The sequence below is a fragment of the Phacochoerus africanus genome, chromosome 15, assembly GCF_016906955.1.
Source record: "Phacochoerus africanus isolate WHEZ1 chromosome 15, ROS_Pafr_v1, whole genome shotgun sequence".
NCBI lineage: Eukaryota > Metazoa > Chordata > Mammalia > Artiodactyla > Suidae > Phacochoerus > Phacochoerus africanus.
The window spans coordinates 130,033,085-130,054,472 of NC_062558.1; the positions used below are offsets into that span (position 1 = coordinate 130,033,085).

The 21,388-nt window shown below is 37.7% G+C and overlaps 1 protein-coding gene across 2 annotated transcripts in view; it reads right to left on the minus strand.

Moving 5' to 3' along the window:
- The window catches only part of MCMBP (minichromosome maintenance complex binding protein), a 73,218-nt gene that overhangs the window by 44,163 nt on the left and 7,667 nt on the right, over positions 1 to 21,388 (minus strand). The window lies entirely within an intron of this gene.

Sequence of the window (21,388 nt, forward strand, 5' to 3'; positions counted from 1 at the left end):
GCGCGTGCACACACACGCACGCACACACACGGTTTTCTCATGCATTCCTGGCCATCTGAGTGTGAGCACCACTGCATTCAATCTTGTCCTACTTTAAGCCATCAGGGGAACAGAGGAACAAAACATATATATGCTTTTACACTGTCACCAATAGCATAAAAGGGTTCTGGGTGTCCTAGCTCACCAGTACATGGTCTTGTCAATCTTTTTAATCCTAGTCACTGTGCTGGGTGTGCAAGTGCTATTTCACTGTGGTTTTAAAACGCACTATATTTACTGACTATCCCATAAACCTTTTTGTGAAGTGTTTGCTTACAATTTGGTCCATTAAAAAAAAAAAAAGATTCTGTTGTAGCATCGATGATTTATACAAATTTTGAGTACCCTGGATGCAAGTCTTTGGCCAGATGTGCGTAGGGCAAGTCTTTTCCTAATCTGTCGCTTGCTTTTTGACACTGTCTTTTGATTGAGAAGTTTTCAATTTTGACAAAGTTCAATTTCTCCATTTTTTTTACGGTTGCTGACTCCAAGGTCATGAAAACATCCTGTTTTTACTTTTCACATTTAATTCTGTAATCCATATCAAGTTAATATTTTTGTTTACAGTGTGACACAGGGGTCAAGGTTCATTTTCTTTTGCCAAAAAGATAGCCCTTTGGGAGCTCTCTTGTGGCACAGTGGGTTAAGGATTGGTGTTGTCACTGCTGGGCTTTAGTCAATGCTGTGGCGTGGGTTTGATCCCTGGCCTAGGAACTTCCACAAGCTGCAGGCATAGCCAAAAAGAAAAAAAAAAAATCCATTTGCTCTAGCATTATTAAATTTGAAGACTTTCTAAAATAAATTACTTCGACACTATTGTCACTCAGTTTGTATTTATGTTAGTTTATTTCTAAATTTTCTATTATGTTATAGAGATCTACTTTATTCTTATGCTAATACCATATTGTCTGAGTCACTATAGCTTGACAGTAAGTCTTAAAATCAGGTAATTATGTTCATCTTTGTCTTCAAGTTTGTCTTCATTATTCCAGATCCTCAACCTGTATATAGATTCCTCCAGACGCCATCTGTGTCTTTCCCCTTATAATCCAGCTATGTATCCCTACCATGCTACTGTCATAAATCTTATTCTCAGTCACCTATGACATTTTAGTGACTCTCCAAACATAGGAGGGGTCTTGGAACCTCCAACACATAAGTGTATCAAGAGTTTATTTCTGGAGTTCCCTTGAGAAGCAGCGGATTATGGATCCAGCATTGTCACTGCAGCAGCTCAGGTCACTGCTGTGGCATGGGTTTTGATCCCTGGCCCAGGAACTTCTTTCCACATGCCATGGGCATGGCCAGAAAAAAAGTTCATTTCTTTTTATTGCTAAGTAATATTACATTGTTTACCTGAACCACAATATGTTTCTCCATTCACCCATTAAAGAACATTTAGATTATCTCCAGATTTTGATAACTAAAACAATTATAGACATTTGTATACAAGTTTTTTCTTTGTTTTTTGTTTTGGCCATTGCCATGGATATGGAAGTTCCCAGGCTAGGCATCAAACCTGTACCACAGCAGTGACCTAAGCTGCTGCAGTGACAATGCCACAAGAGAACTCTGGTTTACAAATTTTTGTGTGAACATAAACTTTCTTTTCTTTAGGGTAAAAACCTAGAAAGGGAAGTTAGACATAATATATAATGCCTACTCTGGGAAATTCTGCCTATTTCCCAGAGTGACTATACCATTTTGCAGTCTCACCAGCAATGTACCAGAGATCATTGAATCTGAATTTTTTGAATTCTTGCCAGTACTTGATACTGTCCTCTTTTTAAAAACAATTTTGAGCTGTTCTGGTAGTTGTGGTATACCGCTAATGGATTAAATTTGCATTTCCCTAGTAACTAACGAACTCTCTCTTTGCTTGGCCTCCGTGCAGCATGTGCAGTTTCCGGGCCAGGGATCAGATCTGAGCTGCAGTTGTGACCTACATCAAAGGTGCAGCAATAACCAGATCCTTTAACCCACTGTGCTGGGCCAGGGTTCAGGCTATGTCCTGGTGCTGCAGAGACACCTCAGATCCTGCTGCGCCACAGTGGGAACTCCTCGAACTCTTTCCATGTGGTTATTTGCCATCCTTCTAGCTTCTCTGGTGAAACGTCAATTTTTTATACTTACATCTTTTGCCCCCTTTAAAACTGGGTAAATTACCACTGCATTTTCTTTCTTTTTTTAAATGATTTTTATCTTTTCCATTTTAGGTAGTTTACAGTGTTGTCAATTTCCTACTGTACAGCAAAGTGACCCAGTCACACATACATATATATATGTTCTTTTTCTCACATTACCCTCCATCATGCTCCATCACAAATGACTAGATACAGTTCCCAGTGCTATATGGCAGGATCTCATTGTTTATCCATTCCAAATGCAATAGTTTGTACCTATTAATCCCAGATTCCCAGTCCATCCCACTCCCTCCAACATCCCCTTGGCAAACTCAAGTCTGTTCCCCAAGTCCATGAGTTTCTTTTCTGCAGAAAGGTTCATTTGTGCCACATATTAGAGTCCATATGTAAGTGATATCATTCAGTATTTGTCTTTCTGTTTCTTACTCCACTTAGTATGACACTCTCTAGTTCCATCCAAGTTGCTGCAAATTGAATTATTTTGTTTTTTATGGCTGAGTAGTATTTCATTGCATATATATATATATATATATATGTGTATATATATATATGTATACATACACACACACCACATCTTCTTAACCCATTCATCCGTCGATGGACATTTTTTAGGTTGTTTCCAGGTCTTGGTACTGTGAATAGTGCTGCAATGAATACGCGGGCGCATGCGTCTTTTTCAAGGAAAGTTCTATCCGGATATATGCCCAAGAGCAGGAATGCTGGGGCATATGGTAGCTCTAGATTTAGTTTTCTGAGATACCTCCTTACTGTTTTCCATAGCGGTTGTAGCAATTTACATTCCCACCAACAGTGCAGAAGGGTTCCCTTTTCTCCACACCCCCTCTGGCACTTGTTATTTGTAGACTTATTAATGATGGCCATTCCGACTGGTGTGAGGTGGTACCTCACAGTAGTTTTGACTTGCATCTCTCTAACAATCAGTGATGTTGAGCATTTTTTTCATGTGCTTGTTGGCCATCTGTATATCTTCCTTGGAGAAATGTCAATTCAGGTCTTCTGCCCATTTTTCAATTGGCTTGTTGGCTTTCTTGCTGTTGAGTTGCATAAGTTGTTTGTATATTTTAGAGATTAATCCTTTGTCAGTTGTATCGTTTAAAACTATTTTCTTCCATTCTATAAGCTGTTTTTTTTGTTTGTTTTTTTTTTTAATGGTTTCCTTTGCTGTGCAAAAGCTTGTCAGTTTGATTAGGACCCAATGGTTTGTTTTTGCTTTTATTTCTGTTGCTTTGGGAGACTGACCTGAGAAAACATCTGTAAGGTTGATGTCAGAGAATGTTTTGCCTAGAATATGCTCATCTAGGAGTTTGATGGTAGCTTGTCTTACGTTTTAAGTCTTTAAGCCATCTTGAGTTTATTTTTGTGCATGGTGAGAGGGTGTGTTCCAGTTTCATTGATTCACATGCAGCTGTCCAGTGCTCCCAGCACCATTTGCTGTAAAGCCTGTCTTTTCCCCATTTTATGTTCTTGCCTCCTTTGTCAAAGATTAATTGACCGTAGGGGTCTGGATTTATTTCTGGATTTTCTATTCTGTTCCATTGGTCTGTTATGTCTGTTTGGATACCAGTACCATACCGTCTTGATGACTGTGGCTTTGTAATATTGCCTGAAGTCTGGGAGAGTGATGCCTCCTGCTTGGTTTTTGTTTCTCAGGATTGCTATGGCAATTCTGGGTCTTTTGTTGTTCCATATCAATTTTTGGATTGTTTGTTCTAGTTCTGTGAAAAATGTCATGGGTAATTTGATAGGGATTGCATTGAATCTGTAGATTGCTTTGGGTAGTATGGCCATTTTTACAATATTAATTTTTCCAACCCCAGAGCATGGAATATCCTTCTATTTCTTTGACCAACTTTAATTTCCTTGATTAGTGTTTTATACTTCTTAGCATATAAGTCTTTAGCATTTTCTTTATATATTCTAGATACAAGTCCTTTACCTGATACATGATTTTTCAAATATATGCTCTCAGCCTACAGCTTGTCCTTTCAGCTGCCTAACAATGCCTTTGTAAAACAAAAGTTATTAATTTTGGTGAAGCTGAATTTATCAAAGTTTTGTTTCATGCATGTGTCTTTGGAATTATGTCTAAGAAATCACTGCCAAACTCTGGTTCATGAAGATGTATTTACTTCTCAAAGTTCTACAGTTTTATGTTTTATACTTAGATCTATGACTCATTTGAGTAAATTTTTGCATAAAGCATGAGATTTAGATTGTGATTAATATTTCTACATATAAATGTGTAATTGTTCCAACATATTTTTGAAAAGAATCTTCTTTTTCTATTGAATAGGCTTTTGTACATTTGCCAAAAGACAAATGTGGACAACAGAAATGAACCTTAAAAACATGCCAAGTGAAATAAAACTGACAAAAAGACAAATGCTGTATCTGCTTATATGAGGTACCTAGAATAAGCAAATTCATAGAGACGAAAAGGAAAACAGAGGCTTCAGGGAGACACTGAAGGGACAGTGGGCCTGAGTGTAAGGAAATCCGTTTTATCTTGAGTGAGTTTGGGTAGTATGTGGTTGTGGTAGGCAGAATAATGGCCAACCAAAGATGTCTACATCTTAACCCCCAGAATCTGTGAATATCTTATGCTATATGCCAAAGGGGAATTTAGGTGGAAGATAAAATTAAAACTGATAGTCAGGAGTTTCCACTGTGGCACACCAGAATCAGCAGCATCTCTGGATGCAGAGTTCCATCCCCAGCCCGGCAAAGTGGGCTTAGAATCCAGCACCACTGAAGCTGTGGCAAAGGCTGCAACTGCAGCTCAGATCTGATCCCTGGCCTGGGAACTCCATATGCCAAGGAGTGGCTAAAAAAAGAAAAAACAAAAATATAAAACTGATAATCAGCTGCCCCTAAAACAGGGAGATTATCTGGGTGAGTCCAAAGTAATCACCAGGGTTCTTAACTGTGGAAGAGGCAGAAGAGAAGTCAAGAATGAGAAGGTATGTGAAGAACTTGACCTGATACTGCTGGCTTTGAAGATGGAAGGGGACTACAACCCAAAAAACGTTAGCAACCTCTAGAAGATGGAACAAGACAAGAAACAGATTCCCTCTAGAGCCTCCAGAAAGGAATGCTGTTCTGGTAACAACTTGATTTCATCACAGGGTGACCCTAATCAGACAAACTATAAGAATACATTTACTTTGTTTCAAGCAACTAAATTTGTAGTAACTTATTACAGCAGAAATAGGAAATTACTGTTTTTTTAAAGAAATGGTCCCCATTTCGTCCAAGTTGTTGAATTTATATCTGCAGAGCTGTTTGCATTATTCTTGCACATGTCTTTAATGACACTTCCCCTTTCATTCCTGATATCAGCATCTTCGTCTGCCTTTTTCCTTTGCCAGTCTGGCTAGATACCTATAAATTTTGTTCATCTTTTTTGGTAGAAAACAAAATAACAACCCAACCAGCTTTGGGATTCACTGATCTCCTTTTTCTTTTGTTTTTAGTTTCATTCATTTCTGCCCTATCTTTATTGTTTCCTTTGTTCTGTATGATTTGCGTTTATTTTGCTCTCCATTTCTAGTTTCATGAGGTAGAAACTTAAATTACTGACTTGGTACTTTTTTCTTCTTTTCTAATTAATGCCCTTAAAGCCTTCTGGCACATCTTTGACTTAGCTCACAAATTCTGATATGTTGTGTTGTCATTTTCATTTAGTTCAGAATATTTTAAAATTTCCCTTGTGACTTCTTTTTTATCTACAGGTTATTCAGAAATGTTATTTCCACAAGTCTGAATTTCTTGTTAACTGTTACTGACTTCTATTTTAATTATATCATGGTCAGAGAACATACTTTGATGATTCCAATTCTCTTAGGTTAAATATTTGTTTTATGACCCAGGCTATTGGTTTACTTTGGTCAATGCTTCATGTGCACTTAAAAACAATGTTTTCTGCTGTTGCTAAGGGGAGAGTTCTACAAATGTCAATTAGATGCATTAGCCTGATGGTGTTGTGTTCTATATCCTTGCTGATTTTCTATCCACTAATTCTGCTGCAATACTGAAAGGAGTAATAACCTCTCCAACTATAACTGCAGACTTTATTTCTCCTTTCAGTTCTGTCACTTTTTGCTTATATCTGGAAATTCTGTTGTTAGGTGCATTTACATTGTCTTGGCGAAATGATTGTTTTATCATTATAAAATGTTCCTCTTGTTCTCGTCTCAAACAACCTTTCTTTTTTCTTTTGTCCATCCCATGGCATATGGAGTTCCTGAGTCAGGGATCAGATCTGAGCCACAGTTGCTACTCACGCCACAGCTGCAGCAACACCAGATCCTTGACCCACTGTGCCAGGCTGGAGATCAAACCTGCATCCCAGTGCTTCTAAGATGCTGTCAACCCCGTTTCATCACAGCAGGAACTCCTCACATAACCTTTCTTAAAAATAATATAAAATTTAAAAAGAAGAATCCATTAAAGAGGAGGCAGGATTAAGATGGTGGAGTAGAAAGATTAGAGCTCACCTTCTTCCATAAAAGCAACAAAATTACAACCAATTGCTAAATAACCCTCAACAAAATAGACTGCACACTATCAAAAGACAAAGAGGAGACCCCATCAAGATGGTAGGAGGGGGTAATAGTGTGATATAAGCAATCCCATAACTGCCAGGTGGGCAGCCCACAGACTGTAAAGTAACTATACCACAGATGCTCACCCACAGGTTGAGAGTTCTGAGCCCCGTGTCAGGTTCCCACACCTGGGAATGTGGCACTGGAAGGACACCCTGGAGTATTTGGCATTGAGGGGCCGTGGGGCTTGTGTGCAGCAGCTCCACAGGACTTGGGGAAACGGAGACTCCACTCTTAAAAGGCGCACACAGGCTTTCATGGGCTCTGGGTCCCAGGGCAAAGCAGAGATTCTAAAGGAACATGGGTCAGACCTGCCTGCAGTTCTTGGAGGATCTCCTGGGAAAACCATTGTGTGAGAAGGACATTGGAGGCAAAAGTCTCAGGAATACTCATCAGCATGAACTCTAGAGATAGCCATTTCAGAAAAATCTAGCCCCACCCATCAGAGCTGAGAAGCCCCAGGCGAAACAACAAACCAGGTGAGAACCCAGCCCCACCCATTAGCAAACAAGCTGCCTAAAGGCCCCCGAGGCACAGAGCCTCCTCTAATCACACCCAGAGACAAAACCCCATGCACCAAAGGAGTAACAATCACTTCTACCAACCAGTCCCTCCCCATCAGGAAGCCTGCAGCAAGCCCCTGTACCAACTTCAGCCACAAGGGGAGGCAGACATCAGAAGCAAAAAAGGATACAACCCTACTGTCTGCAAAAAAGGAGACCAAACCAAAAATCGATACAAAGTGAAATGGCAGAGAATTATGACTCAGAGAAGGGAACAAGAAAAAAACCCAGAAAAATAGCTAAGTGATCTGGAGATTTCCAACCTCCATGAAAAAGACTTTACACTCATGATAGTAAAGACGATTCAAGTTCTTGGAAATAAACTGGAGGCGAAGACTGATAAATTACAAAAAAAAAAAAAAAACTGAGCAAAGAAATAGAAGATTTAAGGATTAAGCAAGCAGAGATGAAAAATACAATTAACTGAAGTAAAATTCACTAGAAGAAACCAACAGCAGAATACAGGAGGCAGAAGAATGATTAAGCAGGGTGGAAGACAGACTAGTGGAAATCACTGAAGAGGAACAAAAAAGAAAAAAAAAGATTGAAAAGAAATGGAGACAGTATAAGAGAACTCTGGGACAACGCTAAATGCACCAACATCTGTATTATAGGGGTGCCAACAAAACAAATCCAAAACAATTAGTAAAATGGCAATAAGAACATACATAACAATAATTACCTTAAAGGTAAAAAGACTAAATGCTCAACCAAAAGACACAGACTGGCTGAATGTCTACAAAAACAAGACCCATATATATATGTCATCTTCAGAAGACCCACTTCAATTCTAAGGACACATACAAATTGAAAGTGAGAGGAACGGAGTTCCCGTTGTGGTGCAGTGGTTAACTGGGAACCATGAGGTTTCAGGTTCGATCCCTGCCCTTGCTCAGTGGGTTAAGGATCTGGCTTTGCCATGAGCTGTGGTGTAGGTCGCAGACGCAGCTCAGATCCCACACTGCTGTGGCTCTGGTGTAGGCCGGTGGCTATAGCTCCAATTAGACCCCTGGCCTGGGAACCTCCATATGCCATGGGAAGCGGCCCTAGAAAAGGCAAAAAGACAAAAAAAAAAAGAAAGAAAGAAAGAAAGTGAGAGGATGGAAGAAAATATCCCATATGAACAGAAATCAAAAGCAAGCTGGAGTAGCAATAATCAGACAAAATAAGTCCTTAAATTGAAGAATATTAAAAGAAACAAAGGACATTACATAATGATCAAAGGATCAATCCAAGGAGATAAAACAACTGTAAATATATATGCATCCAACATAGGACTGCCTCAAAATATAAGGCAGCTGCTAACAACCTTCAAAGGAGAAATTGACAATAACACAATAATAGTGGGGGACTTTAACATGCCACTTATAGCAATGGACAGATCATCCAGACAGAAAATCAACAAGGAAACACAGGCCTTAAATGACGCATTAGACCCGATGGACTTCTATTAAGAGATTTATAGAACATTCCATCCAAAAGCAGAATACATATTCTTCTCAAGTGCACACAACATTTTCTAGGACAGATCACATTCTGGGCCACAAATCAAGCTTTGGTAAATTTAAGAAAATTGAAATCATATCAAGCATCTTTTCTGACCCCAATGTAGTCATATGACTGAAAATCAACAACAACAAAAAATCAAACACAAACATGTGGAGACTAAACAACATGCTGCTAAACAACCAATGGATCACTGAAGAAATCAAAGAGGAAATTAAAAAATACCTAGAGACAAATGACAACAAAGACACAACAATCCAAAATCTATGGGATGCAGCAAAAGCAGTTCTAAGAGGGAAATTTATAGCAATACAAGCCTACCACAGGAAACAAGAAAAATCTCAAATGAACAACCTAACTTTATACAAAACCCAAAGTTAGCAGAAGGAAAGAAGTCATAAAGATCAGAGCAGAAATAAATGAAATAGAAATGAAAAAAATATAAAAGACCAATGAAACCAAAAGCTCGTTCTTTGAAAAGGTCAACAAAATTGATAAAGCCTTAACCAGACTCATCAAGAAAAAAAAGAGAGGGGACTCAAATCAATAAAATTAGAAATGAAAAAGAAAGTTACAACAGACATCATGGAAATATAAAGGATCATAAGAGACTACTACAAGCAACTATACGCCAATAAAACAGACAATCTAGAAGAAATGGAGCAATTCTTAGAAAAGTACAGTCTTGGAGTTCCTGTCATGGCTCAGCAGAAACAAATCTGACTGGTATTCATGAGGATGCAGATTTGATCCCTGGCCTCGCTCAGTGTGTTAGGGATCCAGTGTTCTGTGAGCTGTGGTGTGGGTCACAGACATGGCTTGGATCCCGTGTTGCTTGGCTGTGGTGTAGGCCAGCATCTGTAGCTCTGATTCGACCCCCAACCTGGGAACCTCCATATGCCATGGGTGTGGGCCTAAAAAGACCAAAAAAAAAAAAAGAAAAGAAAACTACAATCTTCCAAGAGTAAACCAAGACAAAACAGAAAAGAAGAAAGGACCAATCACAAGTACTAAAATTGAAAATGTGATTTTAAAACTTCCAACAAACAAAAGTCTAGGACCAGATGGCTTCAGAGGTGAATTCTATCATTTTGAGAAGAGTTAACTCCTATCCTTCTGAAACTATTGCAAAAAATTGCAGAGGAAGGAACACTCCCAAACTCATTCTACGAGGGCACCATCACCCTTATAACAAAACCAGACAAAGACACCACACTCAAAAAAAGAAAATTACAGACCAGTGTCACTGATGAACATAGATGCAAAAATCCTCAACAAATTACCAGGAAAGTGAATCCAGCAATACATTAAAAGGATTGTACACCATGACCAAATGGGATTTATCCCAGAGATTTTTCAATATCCATAAATATTAACAAACTGAAAAATAAAAACCATATGATCCTCTCAATAGATGCAAAAAAAGCTTTTGACAAAATCCAACACTCATTTCTGATAAAAACCCTCCAGAAAGTGAGCGTAGAGGGAACCCACCTCAACATAATAAAGGCCATATATGACAAACCCAGTTAATATCACTCTCAATGGTGAAAAGTTGAAAAGAATTCCCACTAAGATCAGGAACAAAACAAGGGTGTCTGCTCTTGCCACTATTCACTATTATTCAACATAGTTTTGGAAGTCCTAGCCATGACAGTCAAAGAAGAAAAACAAATAAAAGGGATCCAGGGAGTTCCCCTATGGCTCAGTGGTAATGAGCCTGACTAGTATCCATGAGGATTCGGGTTCTATCCCTGGCCTCACTCAGTGGGTCAACGCTCCAGCATTGCTGTGGCTATGGCATAGGCCAGCAGCTGAGGCTCCGATTCAACCCCTAGCCTGGGAACTTCTTTCTAAAGAGGAAAAAAAAAAAAAAAAGGATCAAAACAGAAAGAAAGAAGTAAAGCTACCACTGTTTGCAGATGACATACTATACATAGAAAATCCTAAAGACACTACCAGAAAACTGTTAGAGCTCACCAATGAATTTGGTAAAGTTGCAGAATACAAAATTAATACACAGAAATCAACCACATTTATATATACTAACAATGAAAGATCAGAAAGAGAAATTGGGGAAACAATCCCTTTTGCTATCCATCAAAAAGAATAAAATCAAAGATGACACAAAAGGAAAGATATACCATGCTCCTGGACTGAAAGAATCCATATTGTCAAAATGACTACACTACCCAAGGCATCTACAGATTCAATGCAATCCCTATCAAATTACCAGTGGCATTTTTCACAAAAATAAAACAAAAAATTTTTTAATTTGTATGGAAACACAAAAGACCCCAAATGGCCAAAGCAATTCTGAGAAAGAAAAATGGAGCTGGAGGAATCAGGCTCCCTGACTTCAGACTACAGTGCAAAGTTACAGTCATCAAAACAGTATGGTACTGGCACATAAACAGAAATATAGGTCAGTGGAACAGGATAGAAAGCTCAGAACTAAACCCATATACCTATGGTCAACTTATCTATGACAAAGGAGGCAGGAATATACAATGAAGAAAAGAGAGTCCCTTCAATAAGTGGTGCTGGGAAAACTGGGCAGCCACATGTAAAAGAATGAAATGAGAACACTTCCTAACACCATACACAGAAATAAACTCTAAATGGATTAAAGACCTAAATATGAGTTCACGTACTATAAAACTCTTAAAGGAAAACATAGGCCAAATACTCTCTGACCCAAATCACAGCAATATCTTCTCAGATCTGCCTCCTAGAGTAATGACAATAAAAATAAGGATAAACAAATGGGACCTTATTAAACTAAAAAAATTGTGTTAGGAAAATCCTAAACAAATCAAAAAGACAACCCACAGAATGGGAGACAATATTTCCAAATGAATCAACTGACAAGGGAGTCATCTCTAAAAATATATAAACACCTCCTGCAGCTCAACACAAAAAAAAAAAATTGAAAAATAGGCAGAAGATCTAAATAGACAATTCTCCAAAGACACCACACAGGTGGCCAAAAAACATACGAAAAGATGTTCAACATCACTAATTATTAGAGAAATGCAAATTAAAGCTACTATGAGTTACCACCTAGCACCAGCCAGAATGGCCATCATCAAAGTCTATAAACAATAAATGCTGGAAAGGGTGTGGAGGAAAGGTGGGAATGTAAACTGTTGGTGGGAATGTAAAATGGTGCAACCACTATGGAAAACAATAGAGAGATTCCTCAAAAAACTAAAAATAGAGTTACCATTTGATCCAGCAATCCCACTCCTGGGCATCTATCCAGAGAAAATCATGACTCGAAAAGATACATGTACCCCAATATTCATCACAGCACTATATACAATAGCTAAGACATGGAAGCAACCTAAATGTTCATTGACAGAAGAATGGATAAAGAAGATGTGGTACATATACACAATGGAGTATTACTCAGCCATTAAAAGGAAAGAAATAACAGCATTTGCAGCAACATGGATAGACTTAGAAATTATCATGCTATGTGAAGTTAGTCAAACAGTGAGACACAAAAGTCATACACTATCACTTATATATGGAATCTAAAAAAAGGATAGGCTGAACTTCTTTGCAGAACAGAAAATGACTCATAAAATTTGAAAAACTTATGGTTACCAAAGGAGACAGGTTGGGGAGGAGGGTTGGGGATGGAAATGCTGTAAAACTGAGTTGTGATGATGGTTGTACAACTATATATATAACAAAGTTCATTGAGTTTACAAAAGAGAAAAAGATGCAGGATCTAAAACAACAGATTTCGTGAATGCAATGGGGTTGGGGGGAGAATCCCAGTATGAAAGCTAAGCAAAGAATCTAAAAAGCAACTGGCACGAATTAGAGGAGTGATTCAATGGGCTTATTAAACAACACCCACAAAAAGATAGAAGTTTTAAATAAATAAATGATATGAATAAAATGCCAGGAGAACTTAGTGAAAATGATGTAAAATTTCTGTTCAACGGGAGAAAAAATCAATACATGAATATATGTAAATTATATTTTACACACTATATTGCTTAAGTTAACAAGATACATATGTACCTGACAACATAGCCTCAAAAATAAAGCAGTAACTTTCAGAATTAAAGAGAAAAAAAAAAAATCAAACAGCCATCACTACACTTTTTCACAACTCTCTCAGAAATATAAATTAAGCACAAAACACAAAAACCAATGATGTAGCAAATATGAATAAGATATTAATAAGTTCTATAATAAATATATATGAATATCCAGAGTACATTTTTTAGTACACATGACATTCATAAAAGTTCTACGCACTAGCCACAAAGGAAACCTCAACAGACTTCAAATGTACAAGGTATTCTCTGGTCATAATGTGACAAGATAAGAACTCAGTAACTAAAAGAAAGCTTAAAACAACAGCTTAAAAGCTTAAAACATCTTCATCTCCAGGATGATTTAAGGAGAAACAAACAAATCCATACTATTAAATAATCCTTAGCTTAAAGAATAATTTGGAGTGATAATGAAGATGAATGACAAGAAAATTGTTCCAGTTAGTGCTGGTGGGATACTGAAGTCGTGTTGAGAAAGAAAGTTGCCAATTTTAACATATTTATCAAATGCCAAGAAGAAATGGAAATAGATGAGTTTATTAGCATTCAATTTAAGATAAAAAAAGAACAGCAGAACCAAAGAAAGGAAATAATAAAAGCTAAAGGCAAACATCAATGGAATAAAGAAAAAAAACACCAAAACAAATGATAATATTAAGACAGACAAATTTTTTGGCAAGCCTATACAGGAGAAAAACAAAGATGATACAAAGAAGGAAAGAATAAAATATTCAAATAAACTAAAACAGAGGATACAAACAAGACTCAAAAACTAAAAGGAAAAAAAATTTAAAAAAAGAAATGTTATAGATAAAATACTAAAAACTATGTAAAATATGAATTATAATAATTTTGAAAATTCAGATAAAATGGCTAAATTATAATCTGTTAAAATGGATAAATTATAAATGGATAAAGTATAAATTGCCAAAACTGGCAAAAGATTAGAAGACTGAGTCATTTTTATAACAATTTGGTCAAAAACACTGTATGTCCAATATCAACATGAAAGAAACAAAAGAAACAGTAGCTAATTCCCACTTCCAATCCCATAAAGTCCCAAATCCAGAAAAGTCTGCAAAGTTTCAGGCCATTTTCACAAAAGGTAAAGAAGCAAAACTCCTATATAAACTATTAACTGAATCCAATGGAATAACAAAAAATAGTAATAAATCATTCAAGCAGTACTTATTCCAATAACACAAGAATAGTTCATTATTAGAAAATCTGGAGTTCCCGTCGTGGCGCAGTGGTTAACGAATCCGACTAGGAACCATGAGGTTGCCGGTTCGGTCCCTGCCCTTGCTCAGTGGGTTAACGATCCGGCATTGCCATGAGCTGTGGTGTAGGTTGCAGACACGGCTCGGATCCCACATTGCTGTGGCTCTGGCGTAGGCCGGTGGCTACAGCTCCGATTGGACCCCTAGCCTGGGAACCTCCATATGCCGCGGGAGCGGCCCAAGAAATAGCAAAAAGACCAAAAAAAAAAAAGAAAATCTATTAGTATAACATACCACACTAAGTATTAAAGAGAAAAAAGTGACCTTGGAATACACTGGGATACAGAACCAAGTACTTGATGAAGTCCAAAACCTATTCTATTACCAAAAAAAAACCTGTAAATTATGGCTCAATATTAAACTTTGGAGTTTAAGAGAAATTATCTCACCTTTCTTTCTTTTTTTTTTTTTTTTTGGCTTTTTAGGGCTATACTCACTGCATATGGAGGTTCCCAGGCTAGGGTCAAGCTGGAGCTACAGTCGCCAGCATATGCCACAGCCACAGCAACTGGGGATCCAAGCCAAGTCTGTGACCTACACCACAGCTCAAGGCAACGCCAGATCCTCAACCCACTGCGTGAGGCCAGGGATCAAACTCGCAACCTCATGGTTACTAATCGGATTCGCTTCTGCTGCGCCACAAGAACCCCTGACTTTGATTCTTCAAAGACTATCTTAAAGCAAAATAATTTAATATCAGGATTGTACTTTCCTACTGGTCCAAATACCCTAGTAAATCCTATAGGGAAAACATCTACACAATCAAACCTGGAATGCTATTCACTGATTTTTTTTTTTATTAAGTTATATAGGTTTCAGGTACATTACATAGTCACTGATGATTTTAAAAGATTATATTCCATTTACAGTTATTATAAAATGTTGGCTATTCCCTGCACTGTATAATATATTCTTGTGGTTTATTTTATACATAGTAGTTTGTACCATTTAACCTCCTACCCCAATTTTGCCCCTCCCCCCACTGGAAACCACTTGCTTGGGCTCTATACTGTATGTTTCTTTTTGTTATGTTCACTAGGTTTTTTTTTAGATTGGTTTGGTTGTTTGTTTCTTGCTTTTTAGGGCCACACCCATGGCATATGGAAGTTCCCACACTAGGGGTCAAATCAGAGCTGTAGCTGCTGGCCTATACCATGGCCACAGCAACACAGGATCCAAGCTGCATCTGCAACCCACACCACAGCTCATGGCAACACCGGATCCTTAACCCCCTGAGGGAGGCCAGGGATTGAACTCGGTCCTCATGGATGCTAGTCTGATTAGTTAACTGATGAGCCATGATAGCAACTCCCACGTTCACCAGTTCATTTACTCACTGGTATTTAACCTTTATAATATGAACAAAGCACAAAAGAATTACAGTTATAGATAGAATATAAATATTATAAACTTTGGTAATACATAATGACTCAAATTGGGTAGAAGCAATGGAGAGCAATACAGAGACACTAATTTCCTCAGTGAAAACCCTATATTATAACCTAAAATTGTTGGAGGAAAAACGAATATGCCTTTAAATCTAAAAGGAAAGCAACAGAAGAATTAAAAGATAATATAAGTGAGAAACCAGAAGTTTTCCCACTAAGATCAGGAACAAGCTAAGGTTGACCCCTCTCACTACTCCTTCTTCAACATGGTATTAGAATTCTAGCTAATGCAGTAAGATAAACAAAGGAAATAAAAGGTATACTGATAGAAAAAGGAAAAAAAAAACTTTGTTTACAGATGACATAATCTTTTATATAGAAAATACAAACAAATCAATGAATAAACTCTCTTGGCACAAATAAGCTATTATAGCAAGGTTTCAGGATGTAAGGCCAATGTAAAAAAGTCAATCACTTTCCTATGTACTACTAATGAAGTAGAATTCGAAATTTAAAACACGGTATCATTATAGTAGCATTCCCCAAAATGAAACTCTTAGGGGTAAATCTAACGAAATTATACAATATTAGGTTTTGAGGAAAACTACCAAACTCAAAAGAAATCAAAGAACTAAGTAAACGGAATGATATTCCATGTTCATGGATAGGAAGACTCAATATTATCAAGATGTTGGTTTTTCCAACTTCAGCTACAGAGTCAATGTAATTCCAATCAAATCCCAACAAGTTATTTTGTACCTATTGACAAACTGAATCTAAAGAGGCAAGAGACCCAGAATAGTCAACCCAGTATTGAAGAAGAACAAAGCTGGAGAACAGAAAACCCTTAAAACTCAGTAATGAGAAAATGAAACAACCCAATTAAAAAACAGCCTCCCCCCCTCAAAAAATAGGCCAAAGACCTAAACAGACACCTCACCAAAGAATATATACAAGTGGCAAATAAGCAACTGAATAAAATGTTTCATGTTATATGTCATTAGGGTATGCAAGTTAAAACAAGATACCTCTACAACACCAAAATCCAAAACATTACCAACACCAAATGCTAGAGAGGATGTAAAACAATAGGAACTCTCATTCACTGCCGAGGGGAATGCAAAATAGTACGCAAAATAGGAACTGTGGAAGACAATTTGGCAGTTTCATACAAAACTAAATATACTCTTTATAACTACACAAGTATCACTCCTTGGTATCTAACCAAAGGAGCTGAAAACTTGTGTCAAAAAAAAAACAAAAAAAAAAAAACTCTGTACAATGACATTTATAGCAGTTCTGCTTTTTTTTTTTTTGGTCTTTCCTAGGGCTGCATCCGCGGCATAACGGAGGTTCCCAGGCTAGGGGTCGAATCGGAGCTGTGGCCACCAGCCTATGCCAGCATCACAGCAACACGGGATCCGAGCCTCATCAACAAACTACACCACAGCTCACAGCAACGCCGGATCCTTAACCCACTGAGCGAGGCCAGGGATCGAACCTGCAACCTCATGGTTCCTAGTCAGATTTGTTACCACTGAGCAACAGGGGAAATCCAGCAGTTTTTATTTATAACTGCAAAAAAGTTGCAATTTAGAAGCAACCAAGTTGCCCTTCACGAGGTGAATGGCTAAGTAAATTGTGGTATACCCAGACAATGGAATATAATGCTAAAAAGAAACATATTATCAAGGTAGGAAAAGACATGGACATGGATATTACAAGTGAAAGAAGCCAATCTGAAAAGACTATATATGATTTCCAACTATTTGCCTCTAAAAAAGGTAAAACTATGGAGATAGTTTAAAAAAAAAAAAAATCAGTGGTTGCCAGGGATGGGAGGGGAATGAGTAGGCACAGCACAGATTTTTAGGGCATATTCTATATGGTACAGGATGATGAATGTATGTTATTACACATTTATCCAAAACCATAGAATGTATACCGCCAAGAATGAACCCTAATGTAAATTCTGGATTTTGGCTGAAAATGATGTAAGTTCACCAGTTATAATTAATGTCCCATCATGGTAGTAGATGCCGGTAATGGAAGGAGGTTATGCATGTGTGGAGGGAGGAGGTATCTGGGAAATTTCTGTATCCTCTCCTCAATTTTGCTGTGACTCTAAAACAACTCTAAAGAAAAGTCTTCAAAAAGGAGGAGGGAGTTAAAGTACACATGTTCAAATGAAAGTAAAAAATATTTATTTATTTTTAGAATAATGGTTGTAAATTGTAAGTTTTGCCAAAGTATATTAATGTTAAGTGAATTCTTAAGACTGCGCCAGGCACTATCCTAAGCACTTTTTTCCTCCCTTTTTTTTTTTTTAAAGGCTGTATGTACCATGGCACACGGAAGTTCCCAGGCTAGGGGTCAAATCAAAGCTGTAGCCACCAGTCTACACCACAGCCACAACAACTTGGGATCCTAGCAGCATCTGCGACCTACACCACAGCTCGTGGCAACACCAGATCCTTAATCCACTGAGTGAGGCCACGGATTAAACCCACGTCCTCATTGATACTAGCTGGGTTCATTACCAGGAGCCACAATGGGAACTCCCATAAGCATTTCAAATGCATTATTCCATTTAATCCTTACAACAGACCTCTAAAATGATTATTTCTATTTTACAGATGATAAAATTGAGGTAAAGAAAGGTTAATTAATTTGACATGTTCACACTCAAAATTAGGAAGAGGGACCAGGCATGACCTAATACAGGCTGATAGGAACAGTCTAGAGTAAGGTGCTAGCAATAGGAGATACATTTCCTGCAGAGAATATAAAAATAATAAAACCAACTAAAAATTCATTCTGCTTCTACCATCACCATTAATAAGCTTTTTTTTTTTTTTTTTGTCTTTTCAGGGCCCCACCCATGGCATATGGAGGTTCCCCAGGCTAGGGGTCTAATTGGAGCTGTAGCAATGGCCTATGCCAACAGCCACGATGGATCCAAGCCGTGTCTTCGGCCTACACCACAGCTCACAGCAATGCCGGATCCTTAACCCATTGAACGAGGCCAGGGATCGAACCTGCAACCTCATGGTTCCTAGTTGGATTTGTTTCCATTGCGCCACGACAGGAACTCCTGAATTGGCAATTCTAAACAGTGTCAGTGATAAACTATTCTTCCTTGGAAAATCTTTTGTTGGTATAAATCCTAATAACTGTGGTTACTGCTGAGTTTTAATAAGATGTGGTATTGTCAAATTAGCACATTTTTACTACTTTCCCTTTAAAAAAACACTTCATTCTACATAGAAGTTAATTTGAAGAATCCCCGGCTACACACCTGGTTCCCAACACAGACTCAGCTACATGCATTCATTTGGATAGTAAATCTGTAGGTGGTACAGAACAGTTCAAACTTGGTTAGAGCTCAGTTAATATCCCCCAAGCCCTGTGGTACTTAAGTTCTACATGTATACAAAATACTTTAAATAAACAATGGCACAGTGATTGCAAAGAGGAAGAAGAACTTGAGTTACCTCAATTCTATCTTCTATGGAGACAACTTCATTTGTGTTTAATATTTAAAACAGTGTGAAATGAGCTTAGTAGGTGCAAATTTTGCTTATACATGAAAATTTCAATAAATCTGAATCATATCCTTAATAGTCAAATGTATTCTTCTACAAATACTGCAATTTGTTTTTTTGTCTGTTTTTGCTTTTTAGGACTGCACCTGCAGCATTTGGAAGTTCCTGGGCTAGGAGTCAAATCGGAGCTGTAGCCACTGGCCTACATCACTGCCACAACAACTCAGGATCTGAGCTGAATCTGTGACCTACACCACAGCTCATGGTAATGCCAGATCCTTAACCCACTGAGGGAGGCCAGGGATAGAAGCCTCATCCTCATGGATACGAACATTCTTAACATGCTGAGCCACAATGGGAACTCCAAACTGCAATTTGTTTTGAAACTAAACAATGAATCAAAAAATATGTTAGTAACATCAGTGGAAAGATTTGGTAGTTGTCTAATTTGCCTCTTTTGTAGATTTTTTTTTTAAATTCACTTATCAGTTACTGAACAATTGCTTTTATAAAATATTATTAAACCATAACTAAAAGACCAAAATTCAAACTTAAAAAACAAAAATTCAGGAGTTCCCGTTGTGGCGCAGTGGTTAATGAATCCAACTAGGCTATGGGTTCGGTCCCTGGCCTCGCTCAGTAGGCTGAGGACCCGGCGTTGCCATGAACTGTGGTGTGGGTTGCAGACGTGGCTCGGATCCTGTGTTGCTGTGGCTCTGGCGTAGGCCCGCAGCTACAGCTCCAATTAGACCCCTAGCCTGGGAACTTCCATATGCCGCAGGAACAGCCCTAGAAAAGGCAAAAAGACAAGGAAAAAAAAAATTCAAACATAAGTATAAATGCTACTGAGTAAAGAGTTAAGCTTTTTTGTCCTGTGGGAACTTGGTAAGTTATTCTTAATACAAATAATTCATTAATTATACAATTAATTCAAATCTGAAATGTGATAACCATACTAGCAAGAAACAACATCAACATATCACAACAACAGCAAATTCTAAAATGGGTGAGGAAGAAGTTGATAGAAGCAATGTCTAGATCTATCTTGAGCTATTTAATTACCTTAAGCATTGCACATAGCTTAAATTCATGATTATTACTGAAAACAGTTCTGTAGTATAAAGAAGGGAGGTATTAAAAAATGGCCCACTTAAAAAGCCCAATATCCTGGGACTGCGCTGTAGTTAAGCAGCAGTTTGGCTCTAGAATCTGTAACTTTCACTATTCTCTTTTACCAAAAGAACTAAATGAGCTAGATTCAATGCAATCCCTATCAAAATGCCAACTCCCTTCTGTGCAGCAATGACAGGCTGATCCTGATCCTGAAAAGCCAAAACCATCTTTAAAAAAAAGTTGAAGGACTCACATTTCATCACTTCAAAACTTACTACAATGCTACAGTAATCAAAACAACATGGTACTGGCAGAAGGGTAAATATATAGGCCCATGGAATGGAATTGAGAGTTCAGATATAAATTACACATTTGTGGTCAATTGACTTTTTTTTTTTTTAAACAAAGCTGTCAAAACCATTCAGTGGGGAAAAGAACAGTCTTTTCAACAAACAGTGCTGGGGAGCTTTCGGGTTGGTGATCACAACCATGTGCTAAAAGGGTAGTACACCCAAGTCCCATGGAAACAGAAGCTCTTCCACAAGTCACCCTTCCAGACCTTGTCCTAGGTACCTCTTCATCTGGCTGTACATCTGTATCCTTTATGATAGCCTTCAAAATAAACTGGCAAATGTTAAAACACACACACCACACACGAATGGGGCTGGTACCACTAGACATCCACATGCAAAAGAATAAATTTGGATCCCTACCTCATACCATATACAGAATTTAACTCAAAATGGATCCAAGACCTAAATGTAATGAGCTAAAACAATAAAATTCTTAGAACACAGGTGTAAATCTTTGTGATCCTGTTATCAGACAATGGTTTCTTAAAATGGCACCAAAAGCACAACTAAAGGAAAAAACAGATAAATTGGACATCATCAAAACTAAAAATTTGCATAAGAAGACACTACCAATAAAGTTAAAAGACAATTTATAATCCTGCTGTATAGCACCAGGAACTATATCTAGTCACTTATGATGGAGCATGATAACATAAGAAAAAAGAATATATACATGTATGTGTGAATGGGCCACCTTGCTGTACAGTAGAAAATAGACAGAACACTATAAACCAGCTACAATGGAAAAAATAAAAA